This window comes from Azolla caroliniana, unplaced genomic scaffold (genome assembly GCF_043228905.1).
Source record: "Azolla caroliniana isolate FFs.n. ecotype wild unplaced genomic scaffold, voAzoCaro1.0.p SCAF_20, whole genome shotgun sequence".
In the NCBI taxonomy this organism is placed as follows: domain Eukaryota; kingdom Viridiplantae; phylum Streptophyta; class Polypodiopsida; order Salviniales; family Salviniaceae; genus Azolla; species Azolla caroliniana.
The window spans coordinates 2,846,344-2,863,544 of NW_028230455.1; the positions used below are offsets into that span (position 1 = coordinate 2,846,344).

A 17,201-nucleotide genomic window follows, 5' to 3' on the forward strand; every position below is an offset into this window, starting at 1 on the left:
GGGGAGCACATTCCAGCGAATGGCTAATGCCATCTTCGATGATCTCATCACCCGCCGTGTCGTAATCGTCTATCTAGACGATATTCTGGTACATACAAGGACTTGGGCAGAACACCTTCAAGTCCTTCGGGAGGTCCTACCTTGTGTTCAACGCTAGCGATTGCAGCTGCAATGGAAGAAGTGCCGATGGGGTAGTACGTGCCTCCGCTTCCTTGGGTACGTCATCTCCTCCAACGGAATACAAATGGACCCGGAGAAGACAGAAGCAGTCCAAAAATTCCCACGCCTCACCACAGTCAAGCAGCTTCAACGCTTCCTCGGCCTCCTCACGTTCTCTCTTCGTTTCATCCCACGGCTAGCCGACCTGTCAGCCCCACTACGCGCGCTCCTACAAAAAGACGCACCCTTCCTGTGGACCGAAGCCTGCGAATCCAGCTTCCTGCAGCTCAAGAGAACACTCCAAGCCTCTGACCTCCTGGCCCACCCTGATTTCACGAAGCCTTTCCATCTGCAGACGGATGCCTCCAATGTCGGCCTTGGTGCGGTCCTGCTCCAATCCGACGACAACGACCAACTCCGCCCGATTGCCTACATCAGTCGGTCACTTACCAAAGCCGAACAAAATTACTCGACAACTGAAAAAGAGTTCCTCGCCATCGTCTGGGCATTCCATCGTTTCCACCCATACCTTCACGGATCAAATACATCAGTCGAAACCGACCATCAGCCATTGCTCTCCCTCATAAAGAAGGCTCATCCACCCGGCCGCTTACTTCGTTGGGTTTTGGCGCTACAGGATTACACATTCACTCTGCGCTATCGCCATGGTCCACAAAACATCGTCGCCGATGGATTATCCCGCATATCCTTTCAAGCGAACCAGATCACCTCCAACACAATCGATTTCCCCATATCCTCGTCCCAAATGGCCAACATGCAACAACACGACAAACAAATCCAAGATATCTGCCACCGCCTACGAGCTGAACCGACATCATCCCTCACCAAGCAATTCATGATCCAGGATAATGTCCTACTTTTTTGTCAAGTAGGCAAAGAACCCCGAGTCTACGTGCCTGAGCAACTACGCCAGTCTTACCTTCGTTTCTTCCACGATCACCCGTTGTCCGGCCACTTGGGTTTTCATAAGGTGCTCGACAAAATTCGTCGCAAATTCTATTGGCCTGGGCTACGCCACGAGGTCGCCTCCTACATCAAAGCATGCAACTTATGTCAGGCCATCAAATCACCTCAAGTGGCTCAAGGCCTCTTACATCCGATACAAGTTCAAGCTCCATTTGAAATCGTCGGATGGGACATTATGGGCCCCTTTCCCGAGTCACAAGGAGGGAACAAATTCATCCTCGTCATCACCGAGTACTTGACGTGTTGGGCTGAGACGGCCGCTATCCCAGATGCAAAGGCTATGACCATCGCCTCCAAACTATTGGAGAAAATCATCTTCCCCCACGGTTGCCCACTCCAAATCTTGTCCGATCGAGGACCCCAGTTCAACGGTGAGCTCCTACGCCTCGTTTCAACACAACTAGGAATCCAACAGTTATTCACGTCACCCTACCATCCGCAAACGAATGGGTTGACGGAGCGCCTCAATCGAACCTTAAAACAACAAATCTCAGCCTACATCGATCCGCTGCACTCAACCTGGGACCGAATCTTGCCCTTCGTTACGCATGCCTACAACACAACTGTGCAAGCCTCTACCCGCATTAGCCCATTTCGGGCCCTTTACGGAAGGGACCCGCGCTTACCCCCAGAAGTGGCAGTCCCGCAACCAACCACACGACTCCACGCTGACGCAGTGTCTTGGTGGTCCCACCTACAACAACTCTAGCCCCTCCTCCGCAAAGCCATCACGAGCAACCTGCACCAGGCACAACTACGCCAAAAACGACAACACGATATAGGCCGTGTCGACCATCAATACCACGTCAGTGACAAAGTCCTCGTCTATTTCCCCATCTGTCGTCGCGGTCTCAGCGAATCGCTCATGCACCGATGGATCGGTCCCTTCGAAGTTCAAAAGCAGATACGCGACACTACATACCTGCTCCGCCGCGCCTCCAACAACCGCTCTACCTTTGCTCACCAATCTCGCATGAAGCCCTTCCATCAACTACCACCGCCCCCGCCCACACTCATGCCTACGCCCACGCCCGTGTCATCCCCCTGTCTGGAACCGTCGTCCACGCCTCGTCGCGCTTCGACTGCACAGTAACTTTTTTTTTTTTACAAGGGGGAATTGTGGTGGTCACATGGACCACACCTAGATTAGGCCCCTACCAAGCCCCATGCACCACACATAGACCACACCCAAATTAGGCCCCTACCAAGCCTCATGCACCACACCCAAACTAGGCCCCCACCAAGCCCCATAATTAGTAGAGCTAATTGGAGTGGGAGAACACCCTCCACGCTAAGAGAGAGTCTATAAAATGTAACTTGAGACATAATGAAAAGGAGGCTATTCTGGAGAGCATTTCACACTACAAAGAAGCGTAATGCTACAAGGAAATTGTACAAAAAGGGGAAAAAATGCAAAGTTGATTGTTGTGCTGGGTAATACAAATTCTCACAAACTTGTGGTTGTTGTCATCTTGATGAGTTAGACTAATACTGCATACTTTTGTTTTTAGACAAGGAAGAAAAGAGTAATGAAAATGGAGTTACAAATTGAGAGCCACAATATGAAGAAGAATTTATCTCACTTCCAAGTACATGTTAGTACCATATTACTTCGCGTGACAATATTACTTCAGGTGACAATAATGTACATGTGTATTAATACATAGGGCATGAGGAAGAGCCCCAAGTTGAAACTGGGATCATCCCAAGCAACAATGATGATGTAACAGTAGGTAAACATTTGTCCCTTAACCTTAATCATTTGGCTAGGTGCCTTCACTTTTTCAGAATGTGAATTGATATTGTTCTTGGATCACTTTACTATTATTTAGGAGTAGAAGAGCATGTAGATTCACAAATACCAGCAGATGATTCAGAAAATTTATGGAGCAATCTTGATTATTCTAGCTCAGATGCTAACACACATGAATGTGAGATCAGTCAAAAAGAGGAGTTGGAGTGTGAAAAGCCTGAGGTGACAAGCAACTTTGCAATGGAGTCTGCAGAGAATGTGAAAATGACCCGAGGAGAGAATGAGATGTGTGTCCAAAACACCACAAGCAACCTTAATCTAGGGCAAGGATGTAACATTAAGGAGACCCCTGCAACTACCCAAGAAGGAGAGTGTGGTACTATGAATGAGGGGTCTGTCCAAAATACTGCAAGTAGCTTGCACTTGGAGCACTCTAATAATGTGGTAGTGGTGTCTACCCAAGGAGAGGAACATGTTTGTACTCCTAATAATGTGGTAGTGGGAACTACCCAACTCCCTAAAAAGATTATAAAAATTTCCGATTTTTAAAAAATGTTTTTCATAATTACTTAGTACTAACAGTACTAAAAGTACTCGTGTTTTTCTTGGCCAAAAAAGGTACTTTTTTGGTACACCCTAGCATGCTTCAACCCCTGAACTAGTTTCATTTCTATCTTAGAAGAAACTAAGCGTCAACTTTTCCTCACTCATGTAACATATTGTAAAGATTAAGGGCTCACACGGACATGAGATATTTGTGCAGTTGTAGTCCTATAGTTAATTTATTTGCTTTAAAAGCAATAGATAGAACTACAACATGTCGTCACGACATGTTGTGTGCTTTAGAGTAGTATTCCAATGGGACAAGCAAAATGTATTTGAGTCGATTCGAGAACGGCATGTTACATGACAAGTTGTATAACAATATTCTAGAAAATTCTCAAAAAATTGAATTAATATGAAACTTTGCTCAAATGGACCGTTTTCATGGACTAGTTTCATTTGGATCTTACAAGAAACGTAAGAGCACTACTGGTTTATTAAGGTAACAAATCGTAAAGGGACTTTGCAGTTGCAGCCAGGCGGCCCCCTTCGCAACGGCTGGCGAACATTGGGAATCACCGATTAGGCGCTCATTGCCTTTTGGAAGGGTCTTTGGCGTCTCCACATGCCTGAAAAGATTAAGCTCTTTTGGTGGCAGATCGGTCAGAATGTGGTGCCCGTTGGCGAATGGTTAGATAAATGTGGCGGCCCGTTAGGCTGCCCACTGTGCTCTCTACCTATTGAGTCTCTGAGGCATTGTTTGTGGGATTGCCCTCAAGCTCAAAAGGTATGGGATAGAGTGACTCGCCTCCTTGTGGCATGTGAAGTTGAAGGAACAGCCTCGTGGAGCGCTGCGGCATGGATTGATCACTCGGTCGAAGGGTGGAAGAGAGGCAAAATCGTCAAGATCCGTTTTGAAAGAGGCTTGCAGCCCGCATCCCCTAGGTTTCCGGAAATTTGGATGTTGATCGCAGGTTTCACCTTGTGGTATATATGGAAAGCGCGTTGCCTCAAGGTCTTCCAAGGTAAGGTACGGCCCTCGGAGGAAGTGATTCTGGACATATGGTTCGCGCTTATCAGCTGCCTACGAGGGCAACTGGAAGAGGTTTGCAGCCACTCTAACGACGTGACCACTGCCCATTTGCGCTTTTGGTAGAAATGGCGGAACACACCTATGGTGATGCAAGGCGGGAGTAGCCCGAGGTAGAACTACCAGCCCCCACGTTGGTTGTTTCCTACTCACCTGCCACCCTCTCTTCGGTGTAGGCCCAAAGAGCCGACTCGTACTAGGCAACATTGAAGCGAATCGCCTTGGATATAGGTAGCTTCTTACATTAAGTTAAGGACTCAACTTTTTTAGAATGAACTAAGGCCCAACTTTTTTTCACTCATGTGACAAATTGTAAAGATTAAGGGCTCACACTGATATGAGATATTTGTGCGGTTGTAGTCTTATAGTTAATGCATTTGCTTTGCAAGCAATAGATAGAGCTTCAACATGTCGTAACTCCACGTTGTGTGCTTTAGAGTAGAATTCCAATGGTACAAGCAAAATTTATTTCAGTCACTTCGAGAACGGCTTTTGATAAGACACGCTTTTTAACAATATTGCAGAAAATTGAATTAATATGAAGCTTTGCTCAAATGGACCGTTTTCATGGACTAATTTCATTTGGATCTTACAAGAAACGTAAGAGCACTATTGGTTTATTCAGGTAACAAATCGTAAAGATTCAATACTGAGGCTAATATACAATAACTCAGCGACAAATTTTTCTCGCACATTTTTCTTTCTGATTCTTTACGAATGCCTAGAAAATATGGCCGAATTGCGCTTGTAGTCCAACGGTTAGGATAATTGCCTTCCAAGCAATAGACCCGAGTTCAACTCTCGGCAAGCGCATACTATGTTATTTGAATCACTACATCCAACGGAAAAGAAAAAATGATTCAATTCCATTCCAACACAGAATGATACGTACCTTTCAAATTTTCATAACTACAACGTAACAAGACAGCACCATAGTGATTTAATCTAAAGCTTTGCCAAAACAACTATTTTCCTGCACTAGTTTCATTTCTTTCTTAGAATAAACTAAGGCCCAACTTTTTCTCACTCATGTGACAAATTGTAAAGATTAAGGGCTCACACTGATATGAGATATTTGTGCGGTTGTAGTCCTATAGTTAATGTATTTGCTTTGCAAGCAATAGATAGAGCTTCAACATGTCGTAACTCCACGTTGTGTGCTTTAGAGTACAATTCCAATGGTACAAGCAAAATTTATTTGAGTCAATTCGAGAACGGCTTTTGACAAGACACGCTTTTTAACAATATTGCAGAAAATTGAATTAATATGAAGCTTTGCCCAAATGGACCGGTTTCATGGACAAGTGTCATTTGGATCTTACAAGAAACGTAAGAGCACTATTGGTTTATTCAGGTAACAAATCGTAAAGATTCAATACTGAGGCTAATATACAATAACGCAGCGACAAATTTTTCTCGCACAGTTTTCTTTCTGATTCTTTACGAATGCCTTGGAAATATGGCCATATTGCGCTTGTAGTCCAACGGTTAGGATAATTGCCTTCCAAGCAATAGACCCGAGTTCAACTCTCGGCAAGCACATACTATGTTATTTGAATCGCTACATCCAACGGAAAAGAAAAAATGATTCAATTCCATTCCAGTCCAGAATGATACGTACCTTTCAAATTTTCATAACTACAACGTAACAAGACAGCACCATAGTGATTTAATCTAAAGCTTTGCCAAAACAACTATTTCCCTGAACTAGTTTCATTTCTTTCTTAGAATAAACTAAGGCCCAACTTTTTCTCACTCATGTGACAAATTGTAAAGATTAAGGGCTCACACTGATATGAGATATTAGTGCGGTTGTAGTCTTATCGTTAATGTATTTGCTTTGCAAGCAATAGATAGAGCTTCAACATGTCGTAACTCCACGTTGTGTGCTTTAGAGTAGAATTCCAATGGTACAAGCAAAATTTATTTCAGTCAATTCGAGAACGGCTTTTGAGAAGACACGCTTTTTAACAATATTGCAGAAAATTGAATTAATATGAAGCTTTGCTCAAATGGACCGTTTTCATGGACAAGTTTCATTTGGATCTTACAAGAAACGTAAGAGCACTATTGGTTTATTCAGGTAACAAATCGTAAAGATTCAATACTGAGGCTAATATACAATAACTCAGCGACAAATTTTTCTCGCACATTTTTCTTTCTGATTCTTTACGAATGCCTTGGAAATATGGCCAAATTGCGCTTGTAGTCCAACGGTTAGGATAATTGCCTTCCAAGCAATAGACCCGAGTTCAACTCTCGGCAAGCGCATACTATGTTATTTGAATCACTGCATCCAACAGAAAAGAGAAAATGATTTAATTCCATTCCAGTCCAGAATGATACGTACCTTCCAAATTTTCATAACTACAGCGTAAGAAGACAACACCATAGTGATTTAATCTAAAGCTTTGCCAAAACAACTATGTTCCTGAACTAGTTTCATTTCTTTTTTAGAATAAACTAAGGCCCAACTTTTTCTCACCCATGTGACAAATTGTAAAGATTAAGGGCTCACACTGATATGAGATATTTGTGCGGTTGTAGTCTTATTGTTAATGTATTTGCTTTGCAAGCAATAGATAGAGCTTCAACATGTCGTAACTCCACGTTGTGTGCTTTAGAGTAGAATTCCAATGGTACAAGCAAAATTTATTTGAGTCACTTCGAGAACGGCTTTTGAGAAGACACGCTTTTTAACAATATTGCAGAAAATTGAATTAATATGAAGCTTTGCTCAAATGGACCGTTTTCATGGACTAGTTTCATTTGGATCTTACAAGAAACGTAAGAGCACTACTAGTTTATTCAGGTAACACATCGTAAAGTTTCAATGCTGAGGCTAATATACAATAACTTAGCGACCAATTTTTCTCGCACATTTTTCTTTCTGATTCTTTACGAATGCCTTGGAAAGATGGCCAAATTGCGCTTGTAGTCCAACGGTTACGATCATTGCCTTCCAAGCAATAGACCCGAGTTCAACTCTCGGCAAGCGCATACTATGTTATTTGAATCACTACATCCAACGGAAAAGAAAAAATGATTCAATTCCAATGCAGTCCAGAATGATACGTACCTTTCAAATTTTCATATGTACCTTTCAAATTTTCATATCTACAACGTAACAAGACAGCACCATAGTGATTTAATCTAAAGCTTTGCCAAAACAACTATTTTCCTGAACTAGTTTCATTTCTTCCTTAGAATAAACTAAATCCCAACATTTTCTCACTCATGTGACAAATTGTAAAGATTAAGGGCTCACACTGATATGAGATATTAGTGCGGTTGTAGTCTTATCGTTAATGTATTTGCTTTGCAAGCAATAGATAGAGCTTCAACATGTCGTAACTCCACGTTGTGTGCTTTAGAGTAGAATTCCAATGGTACAAGCAAAATTTATTTGAGTCAATTCGAGAACGGCTTTTGAGAAGACACGCTTTTTAACAATATTGCAGAAAATTGAATTAATATGAAGCTTTGCTCAAATGGACCGTTTTCATGGACTAGTTTCATTTGGATCTTACAAGAAACGTAAGAGCACTATTGGTTTATTCAGGTAACAAATCGTAAAGATTCAATACTGAGGCTAATATACAATAACTCAGCGACAAATTTTTCTCGCACATTTTTCTTTCTGATTCTTTACGAATGCCTTGGAAATATGGCCAAATTGCGCTTGTAGTCCAACGGTTAGGATAATTGCCTTCCAAGCAATAGACCCGAGTTCAACTCTCGGCAAGCGCATACTATGTTATTTGAATCACTTCATCCAACGGAAAAGAAAAAATGATTCAATTCCAATGCAGTCCAGAATGATACGTACCTTTCAAATTTTCATATGTACCTTTCAAATTTTCATAACTACAACGTAACAAGACAACACCATAGTGATTTAATCTAAAGCTTTGCCAAAACAACTATTTCCCTGAACTAGTTTCATTTCTTTCTTAGAATAAACTAAGGCCCAACTTTTTCTCACTCATGTGACAAATTGTAAAGATTAAGGGCTCACACTGATATGAGATATTTGTGCGGTTGTAGTCCTATAGTTAATGTATTTGCTTTGCAAGCAATAGATAGAGCTTCAACATGTCGTAACTCCACGTTGCGTGCTTTAGAGTAGAATTCCAATGGTATAAGCAAAATTTATTTGAGTCAATTCGAGAACGGCTTTTGACAAGACACGCTTTTTAACAATATTGCAGAAAATTGAATTAATATGAAGCTTTGCTCAAATGGACCGTTTTCATGGACAAGTGTCATTTGGATCTTACAAGAAACGTAAGAGCACTATTGGTTTATTCAGGTAACAAATCGTAAAGATTCAATACTGAGGCTAATATACAATAACTCAGCGACAAATTTTTCTCGCACATTGTTCTTTCTGATTCTTTACGAATGCCTTGAAAATATGGCCAAATTGCGCTTGTAGTCCAACGGTTAGGATAAATGCCTTCCAAGCAATAGACCCGAGTTCAACTCTCGGCAAGCGCATACTATGATATTTGAATCACTACATCCAACGGAAAAGAAAAAATGATTCAATTCCATTCCACTCCAGAATGATACGTACCTTTCAAATTTTCATAACTACAACGTAACAAGACAGCACCATAGTGATTTAATCTAAAGCTTTGCCAAAACAACTATTTTCCTGAACTAGTTTCATTTCTTTCTTAGAATAAACTAAGGCCCAACTTTTTCTCACTCATGTGACAAATTGTAAAGATTAAGGGCTCACACTGATATGAGATATTTGTGCGGTTGTAGTCCTATAGTTAATGTATTTGCTTTGCAAGCAATAGATAGAGCTTCAACATGTCGTAACTCCACGTTGTGTGCTTTAGAGTACAATTCCAATGGTACAAGCAAAATTTATTTGAGTCAATTCGAGAACGGCTTTTGACAAGACACGCTTTTTAACAATATTGCAGAAAATTGAATTAATATGAAGCTTTGCTCAAATGGACCGTTTTCATGGACAAGTGTCATTTGGATCTTACAAGAAACGTAAGAGCACTATTGGTTTATTCAGGTAACAAATCGTAAAGATTCAATACTGAGGCTAATATACAATAACTCAGCGACAAATTTTTCTCGCACATTTTTCTTTCTGATTCTTTACGAATGCCTTGGAAATATGGCCAAATTGCGCTTGTAGTCCAACGGTTAGGATAATTGCCTTCCAAGCAATAGACCCGAGTTCAACTCTCGGCAATCGCATACTATGTCATTTGAATCACTTCATCCAACGGAAAAGAAATAATGATTCAATTCCATTCCAGTCCAGAATGATACGTACCTTTCAAATTTTCATAACTACAACGTAACAAGACAGCACCATAGTGATTTAATCTAAAGCTTTGCCAAAACAACTATTTTCCTCAACTAGTTTCATTTCTTTCTTAGAATAAACTAAGGCCCAACTTTTTCTCACTCATGTGACAAATTGTAAAGATTAAGGGCTCACACTGATATGAGATATTTGTGCGGTTGTAGTCCTATAGTTAATGTATTTGCTTTGCAAGCAATAGATAGAGCTTCAACATGTCGTAACTCCACGTTGTGTGCTTTAGAGTACAATTCCAATGGTACAAGCAAAATTTATTTGAGTCAATTCGAGAACGGCTTTTGACAAGACACGCTTTTTAACAATATTGCAGAAAATTGAATTAATATGAAGCTTTGCCCAAATGGACCGGTTTCATGGACAACTGTCATTTGGATCTTACAAGAAACGTAAGAGCACTATTGGTTTATTCAGGTAACAAATCGTAAAGATTCAATACTGAGGCTAATATACAATAACTCAGCGACAAATTTTTCTCGCACATTTTTCTTTCTGATTCTTTACGAATGCCTTGGAAATATGGCCAAATTGCGCCTGTAGTCCAACGGTTAGGATCATTGCCTTCCAAGCAATAGACCCGAGTTCAACTCTCGGCAAGCGCATACTATGTTATTTGAATCACTTCATCCAACGGAGAAGAAAAAATGATTCAATTCCATTCCAGTCCAGAATGATACGTACCTTTCAAATTTTCATAACTACAACGTAACAAGACAGCACCATAGTGATTTAATCTAAAGCTTTGCCAAAACAACTATTTTCCTGAACTAGTTTCATTTTTTTCTTAGAATAAACTAAGGCCCAACTTTTTCTCACTCATGTGACAAATTGTAAAGATTAAGGGCTCACACTGATATGAGATGTTAGTGCGGTTGTAGTCTTATCGTTAATGTATTTGCTTTGCAAGCAATAGATAGAGCTTCAACATGTCGTAACTCCACGTTGTGTGCTTTAGAGTAGAATTCCAATGGTACAAGCAAAATTTATTTCAGTCAATTCGAGAACGGCTTTTGACAAGACACGCTTTTTAACAATATTGCAGAAAATTGAATTAATATGAAGCTTTGCTCAAATGGACCGTTTTCATGGACTAGTTTCATTTGGATCTTACAAGAAACGTAAGAGCACTATTGGTTTATTCAGGTAACAAATCGTAAAGATTCAATACTGAGGCTAATATACAATAACTCAGCGACAAATTTTTCTCGCACATTTTTCTTTCTAATTCTTTACGAATGCCTTGGAAATATGGCCAAATTGCGCTTGTTGTCCAACGGTTAGGATAATTGCCTTCCAAGCAATAGACCCGAGTTCAACTCTCGGCAAGCGCATACTATGTTATTTGAATCACTACATCCAACGAAAAAGAGAAAATGATTCAATTCCATTCCAGTCCAGAATGATACGTACCTTTCAAATTTTCATAACTACAACGTAACAAGACAGCACCATAGTGATTTAATCTAAAGCTTTGCCAAAACAACTATTTTCCTGAACTAGTTTCATTTTTTTCTTAGAATAAACTAAGGCCCAACATTTTCTCACTCATGTGACAAAATTCTTGCATTTTTTCCACAAGGAGGTGACTAGACGACAATGGTGGGCCTATTTTATACGATCCGACAGGAGGCAGGGGAAAGCATTCCCCAATTCGTCATCCGTTTCTAACGAATGCATAGCCAGCTTGCCCGTACACCCCCGGAGGAGGAATTACGGACGATATTTTTAAACGCACTCTGGGAACCGTTACGCACGGTGTGTACGGTAATCGACTTTCGAGGAAGCACCATTGACCAGGTCATTGACCGGGTCAGAGAAATGGAAAAGTCAAGCTCATGGCTTACATTGGGAGCACTGCAACGGGCGTTACCCACCGATGAAGATCTCCGGTTCCGGCAGGCAATTCAATGCACAATCTGCTTGAATGCCGGACACTCGGCAGTGGAATGCACCATGCGAACTCAGTGTGTGATTTGTCAATCCAAGAGTCATACAACGGACCGGTGCGAGTATAACCTGTTAAACCGACAAGCACCACCCGTCCGACGGATCGAGCCAAGAAGCAGCCGAGACGAAGATGACGATCGTTGGCAAAGAATGAACCGGTACCGACCGGCACAGGATGTCCGGTACGGAGACAGACAAGAGAATGATGGCCGGTACGGGAATCGGCATGATAACTACGACCGGTATGAGCGATCGGACCGTTATCGGGAGTCCAACAGACGACACGAGCAATACGACAGAGACCATTCCCCTAGTTACCGAAGGCACCAGGAGGACTACGGCCGATTTTACGATCCACCACGACCGGACTACCGAAATAAAAATAAGAATAATAAGAAACGTAATTTCAAGAAAGGTGGTCACACTAGGGACCCGGAACATGGAACCCCAAGGAGCCAACCGGCACAGAACGCACCACTCACTACGGGACCGACTCCGGATACCAGCAATGCTGAATCCAACAATACCCGTAAAGAGTACTGTTATTACTGCAAGCAGGAAGGCCACTACAGTAACCAGTGCCCGGCAAAGAGCTACGATAAACGACTAGCAGTTAATATGGTGGTTCCGGAAGTGGCGGATATACAGCAAGTAACCACACGGTCGAAAGGCATGGCCAAAGAGTGGGAAACACAAGAGGCCATACGAAAACAGGCGACGGAATGGGTGAAGGAAGCCAATGAAAGGAACGTCGCGGACGTGGAACGGCAAAAGGCGAATACCATAGGGAGTGCCGGCGGTAGCCACCCAGAAAACGAGACATGGCAAGCACTGCAAGAATGTCAGATCACGTTGCCATTAGGAAGACTCTTGCAGCTCGTGCCTGTTGGGATTTCGGTCCCTCCGGATGGGATGTCCGGAGATGAATGACGGCAAGCCCGGAGGCTGTTACGGAACCGTAGGATGAAGAGTACCCGGTTACGAAGCCGGATGCTGAAGACCCCGGTTACAGAGCCGGATGCCGTATGTACCCGGAGAGAGATCCAGATGCGGGGACATATCTGTGAATATGTTTGCCAAGGGCCCTTGAGGCTATATCTGTAAATAGCCCGAAAGTCATATGTGTATAAATATGACTTAGGGCAAACAGTTTTGTGTAGTTGTTGCTCATTTTTCTGTTTTCCACTAAGAGGGAGCGAAGTGAGAGCAGCCGAGAGAGAGTGAGAGAGAAAGAGGAAGGAAGAGGTCGACGCCTCTGTGTAATACCGCCGCCTGTGGCGAGGACAGCGAGCTCAAGGTCGTCGCCTTGCAGCTCGCCATTGTACATTCCGCGTATAGTGATAGTTGGAGTCTTGCACTCCCGTGGTTTTTTCCCATTTAGGGTTTTCCACGTAAAACATCCAGTGTACCCTTCTCTCTATTGTTTTCGTGCATTGTTGTATTTCCCGTTTTCTGTGAATCGATCCTGTTCCTCGGTTGTGGCCGAGCACGGAATTTCGACAAAGTGGTATCAGAGCGACGGTAACACAGAAAATGGAAGGCGGCAGCAGCGGGCAGCCGGGGATGATGGTGCTGAATGCGCAGAACTACGCCGACTGGAAGATAAAGATGGAGGATCTGCTCATTGTTCGGGACCTGTATGAACCGATCGACAGGTCGGAAATACCCAAGGGGGTACTTGAGACGGAGTGGAGGCTTCTGAACCGGAAAGCCGTTGCAACCATTCGGCAATACGTCGACGTGAGCGTTCTACAACACGTGGCGAACGACACCAACGCATATGAGATGTGGAGGAAGCTGTCGGGCCTCTACGAGAGGAAGAATGCGTTGAACCGGACCTCCCTGATGAGAAAGATAGTGAACCTCAAGTACCGGGACGGCGAGAGTATGGTGGAACACGTAAGCACGTTCATGGGATTCGTGAACCAGCTTGCGGCGATCAAGTTCCCGTTGGAGGATGCAATGCAAGCCATCATCCTGATGTGTACATTGCCGGACAGCTGGGAGAACTTGGTGGTGACTCTCAGCACCTCCTGCACCGAAGATAACTTGTCCCTACAAACGGTAAAGACAAGTATTTTGAACGAAGAAGCGCGTCAGAGAGATAAAGAACCGGCCTCCGACTCGAAGGCGCTGCTTACCGAATCGGAACGGGGAAGACAATGGAACCGGAGTCCGCAAAGACGGGAGAAGTCGGGGACCCGGTCGCAGTCAAGAGGAAGACCCACATGCTTCCACTGTGGGAAGCCGGGGCACTTCCGGAAGAATTGTCGGCATTACCGAAAAGACAACGGAGCCGACGACACCGATTCGAAGAAGTCACCGGAGAGAAACGGTGCATACCGGGGAGCCACGGACCGGAGAGGTCCAGATCGGCGAGGGCAGGACCGGAAAGGAACGACGGCACTCGCGGCAAGTGAAGAGGAGATCATGCTCATCACCGAAGAAGGTGAACTAAACATTGCCGGCGATGAGACTACCTGGGTGGTCGATTCCGGAGCGTCGTTCCACCTGACCCCGGAAAGTAGATACTTCTCATCCTACACAGCCGGTGAACATGGCTGTGTTCGGATGGGAAATGAAGGTACGTGCCGGATTGCCGGCATAGGAGACGTATGGTTGACAACCCCGACCGGATGCAAAATGCTGCTGAAGGATGTCCGACACGTTCCGGAGGTTCGATTGAACCTGATTTCGGCCGGGAGGCTAGACGATGAAGGCTACACAGGTAGCATCCGGAACGGCGTAATGAAGTTCAGCAAGGGAAGCCTGATAGTGGCTCGGGCCCGGAAAGTCAACACACTGTACCTTATGAATGCCTGGTTGTGTCCGGAAGAGCTGAATGTGGCAGCCGACACTGCCGGTGAGCTGTGGCACAAAAGACTGTGCCACATGAGTGAGAAGGGGATGAAGAGGCTTGCAGAAGACAACCTTATTCCAGTGAAGCATGTGCACCTGGAGAACTGTACCGATTGCCTGGCCGGTAAGCAGAACCGAACCTCCTTCCACTCAAGGCCACCGACGAGACGAAGCGCACCATTGGAGTTGGTGCACACTGATGTGTGTCAGGTAGAAACGAAGTCACATGGCGGAGCCTAGTACTTCGTGACTTTCATTGATGATCACAGCCGGAAGCTGTGGACGGCACCGTTGAAGACAAAGGACCAAGTGTTGTCCGTCTTCAAAGAACTCCACGCGAGAGTGGAAAGAGAATCCGGCAAGAAGCTGAAAGCGATACGAGCGGATAACGGAGGAGAATACCGGGGGCAGTTCGCGGAGTACTGTCGCTCGAAGGGAATCCGGCTCGAGTTTACTGTGCCGAAGACGCCGGAACTGAACGGGCTGGCCGAGAGGATGAACCGGACCATAATGGAGAGGGTCCGGAGTATGCTAGCGCATGCGAAATTACCCAAGGGGTTTTGGGCTGAGGCGATGTCGACGGCGACATACGTGATAAATAGATCACCCTCAGTACCTTTGGACGGAGACACGCCGCAGAGAGTGTGGACCGGTAGGGAAGTGTCCTACCGGCATCTGAAGGTGTTCGGGTGCCTCGCATATGTGCATGTGGCTAAGGACCGGAGAGGAAAGCTAGATCCAAAGACCCGGCCATGCATATTCCTCGGTTACGGCGATGACGAGTTCGGCTACCGAGTATGGGACCCGGTCGACAAGAAGATATTCCGGAGTCGTGATATCATCTTCATGGAGAACAAGACACTTGCCGACTGGGAGTCGGAGAAGAAGATGAAGAGCTCCAAGTCGACCGGTGAGGATCAACTCTACGAGGAGCAGTCCCGACCGGCAAGAGACCGGTTAGCACTCGAGGATCCGGCCGAAGACGGTGAAGAAACAGAACCGGCCGAAGAAGATGAAAATGATACCGGAACCGGCCCCGATCCCGAAATGGATTCGGATGAAGAAGAATCGGAAGAACCGGTTACCGAAGCTCCGGAACGGAGATATCCTCTAAGAGAGAGAAGGGCCCCCCGGAGATTTCCGGAACCAGAGCACGTGCTGCTAACCGACGAAGGGGAGCCGGAGAGCTTTGAAGAAGCAAAGCATGACACCCAGAGCCGCAGGTGGTTGAGTGCCATGCAGGACGAGATGGATTCCCTGCATGAGAACCACACATATGAACTTGTGGAGTTGCCGAAAGGAAAGCGGGCACTTCGAAACAAGTGGGTGTTCAAGTTGAAACCGGGAGATGCCGAAAACCCCCCGAGATACAAAGCCAGGATCGTGGTGAAGGGGTTTCAGCAGAAGAAGGGCGTCGACTTCGACGAGATATTTGCCCCGGTAGTGAAGATGACCTCCATCCGGACGGTGCTGAGCATAGCGGCAAGCATGGACCTCGAGGTAGAACAAATGGACGTGAAGATGGCATTCCTTCATGGTGACCTCGAAGAAGAGATCTACATGCAGCAACCGGAAGGATTCGAGAAGAAAGGGAAGGAGCACCTGGTATGCCGGTTGAAGAAGAGCCTTTACGGACTGAAGCAGGCTCCCCGGCAATGGTACCGCAAGTTCGACTCCTTCATGACCGACGAAGGGTACCACAAAACGCAGTCTGATCACTGCGTGTTTGTGAAGAAGTTTGAAGGAGGAGACTCTCTAATACTCCTCCTGTACGTGGACGACATGTTGATCGTCGGACGGGACCAGGTCAAGATACGGACACTGAAGAAAGCGCTTCACCGAACCTTCTCAATGAAGGACCTGGGTCCGGCGAGGCAAATACTAGGGATGCACATCATCCGGGACCGGAAGAAGAAGCAGTTGTGGCTGTCACAGGAGAAGTACGTGACAAAGGTGCTTCACCGGTTCAACATGTCGGAAGCAAGACCGGTCGGGTCAACCCTCCCGGCAAACTGCAATTTGTCCAGCAAGCAAAGCCCCAAGACAAAGGCTGAGAAGGAGGACATGATGAAAGTACCATATGCCTCTGCCGTCGGAAGCTTGATGTACGCAATGGTGTGTACAAGACCGGACATAGGATATGCAGTTGGAGTGGTGAGCCGGTACATGAGCAATCCCGGCAAAGAGCACTGGAACGCGGTCAAGTGGATACTCCGATACCTGAAGGGCACGGCAAACGTGTGCCTCCGATTCGGCTCCGGTAAGCCCGAATTCGACGGCTTTACCGATTCGGACATGTCAGCTGATGCAGATACCAGCCGGTCCACATCAGGGTATGTGATGACGTATGCAGGTGGAGCTGTTTCGTGGCAGTCGAGGCTGCAGAAGACGGTTGCGCTGTCAACCACGGAGGCGGAGTACATGGCGGCTGTTGAAGCCGGCAAGGAAATAATATGGATGAAGGACTTCATTAGAGAGCTCGGTATCCGGCAGGAGGAGTACCGACT

At 45.0% G+C, this 17,201-nt stretch overlaps 4 non-coding genes across 4 annotated transcripts; all 4 read left to right on the forward strand.

Moving 5' to 3' along the window:
- The first annotated feature begins 5,273 nt into the window (after nucleotides 1-5,273).
- On the forward strand, nucleotides 5,274-5,345 carry TRNAG-UCC (transfer RNA glycine (anticodon UCC)). The gene has a single exon. It is a non-coding gene; the product is annotated as a tRNA-Gly (tRNA).
- A 657-nt stretch (nucleotides 5,346-6,002) lies between these two features.
- Nucleotides 6,003-6,074, forward strand: TRNAG-UCC (transfer RNA glycine (anticodon UCC)). The gene has a single exon. It is a non-coding gene; the product is annotated as a tRNA-Gly (tRNA).
- Nucleotides 6,075-6,731: 657 nt separating this feature from the next.
- TRNAG-UCC (transfer RNA glycine (anticodon UCC)) lies at nucleotides 6,732-6,803 on the forward strand. The gene has a single exon. It is a non-coding gene; the product is annotated as a tRNA-Gly (tRNA).
- Nucleotides 6,804-8,210: 1,407 nt separating this feature from the next.
- On the forward strand, nucleotides 8,211-8,282 carry TRNAG-UCC (transfer RNA glycine (anticodon UCC)). Its single transcript has one exon. It is a non-coding gene; the product is annotated as a tRNA-Gly (tRNA).
- The last annotated feature ends 8,919 nt before the right edge of the window (nucleotides 8,283-17,201 follow it).